This window comes from Elephantulus edwardii, unplaced genomic scaffold (assembly GCF_000299155.1).
Source record: "Elephantulus edwardii isolate Elephantulus edwardi_28Jun2011 unplaced genomic scaffold, EleEdw1.0 scaffold00217, whole genome shotgun sequence".
Classification (NCBI taxonomy): Eukaryota; Metazoa; Chordata; class Mammalia; order Macroscelidea; family Macroscelididae; genus Elephantulus; species Elephantulus edwardii.
Genome location: NW_006399967.1, coordinates 3,621,560 through 3,623,269, shown reverse-complemented (window position 1 = coordinate 3,623,269; position 1,710 = coordinate 3,621,560).

The following is a 1,710-nucleotide window of genomic DNA, read 5'->3' as shown; positions in this document are numbered from 1 at the left end:
GGGTCCCCATGGCTCCACGACACCCCTCGCCCCACAGCCTGGGGTCCCCATGGCTCCACGACACCCCTCGCCCCACAGCCTGGGGTCCCCATGGCCCTGTTACTGCCCTTGCTGTGCATCCTGGGGTCCTTTGTTTATATGTACACCTATCCCACCATGCCGTGGGGTCTTTGGGGGACCTCCACAGCCTGCTCTGGACAAGAGCCAGCCCTGACCTGTCCCTCTTCCCCGTGCAGAGGCAGTGGGGGCGGTGACGGTGGCTGGTAGCTGTAGGCCCCCCAAGAATGGGCCTGTCATGAGGCTGACCACCACCAGGGGGCAGCCTCGTACCATCTGCGGGGTTCAGCATGGTCAGTGCTGGCCAGGGCCAGGGTCATGGTCAGGGGTGCTGGGAGGTGTTGACGTGAGAGTGAAGGGGCCCTGCTTCTGTCCTCTGCCCAGGAAGGCCCGTCCAGCCCTGCCAAGTGCAACAGCCAGGTGCAGAAGGCTGTCCGCATCACTGGCCCCGGGCAACCTTCTGGTCTGTGCTTGGAGCTGGTGTCCTCAAAGTCTACCTGATTGGCCCACTCCACCCTGCACTTTCCTCTTTTGCCCAGCCACCTCCTCCAAGAAGTTCTCCCTGATTGCTCCTTCGCAGGGATTTCACTTGGGGGTGATGCACCTGCCCCAGGGAAGGCTAGCCAAGCCCTCAGTGGCCTCCTGGGTGGGGCTGTGTCAGAAGGCCCCAGTCTTGTCGGTCTCTGAGACAGCAGCTTAAAGTCGGGAAGCAGGTGGCTCCGGCTGGCCTCTCCTTGCTGCCTTCCTGTGAGGCCAGGGAGTAGGGTCCCCCAGTCGTCTTCCCATTCTGTTTGCCACCCCGTTTGTCCCTGGCTGGACCTGCGTCTGTCTCTCTGTCTTGCTCTGTCCTCAGGCTTGGCTCTGCGTCTGTCTGCAGTCTCTCCACATCTCTGTCACTGTCTTCCATCGCTCCTCACTCTCCCCAGCTGTGCCTCTGTCACTCTGTCCTCACGCTTTGTCTCTTGTCTGTCTCTGGCCCACAGGGACAGGCAGGAAGACACCGTTCCGGCCCCCCACCCTCTGCTCTGTGCCCCTTCCCACAGCTCAGAGCCTCTCTCCAGCTTCAAAAGGCACATTAATTACTCTAATGAGGTCAGGAGAGACTCTCGCACGCCATCCGGTGCCGGGAACACGCGCCCAGCCCCTCGCCGCCCGGCCGCCTGTCAGCCCGCGCCCCCGGCATTAGTGCAGGGTAATTGGCAGCCCCGCCAAGGTTAATGTGCGGGGAGCAGGAAGCGCTTGGCGCTAAAAGCCAGAAGAGGGGCTGTCAGCACGAGATGAAAAGCTGCATCCTGGGGGCTCACGGGCCTGGTGAGTGAGTGAGTGTACACACAGGAGGGGCTCACGGGCCTGGAGTGTGTGCGTGTGTGTGACTGTGTACACGTGGGAGGGGCTCACAGGCCTGGAGTCTTGGCATGTGCGTGCACAGAGAAAGGGCTCTGTGTGTGTGTACACATGGGAGGGGCTCATGGACCAGGACACTGTGTGTGTGTGTGAGTACACACACAGGAGGGGCTCATGGACCGGGACACTGTGTGGTGGGGGAGTTGTGTGACTGTGTGTACAGAGGAGGGGCTCACAGGTCTGGAGTCTGGGTATGTGCGTGCACACAGGAAGGGCTCACGGGCTTGAACACTGGGTGTGTGTGTGTGT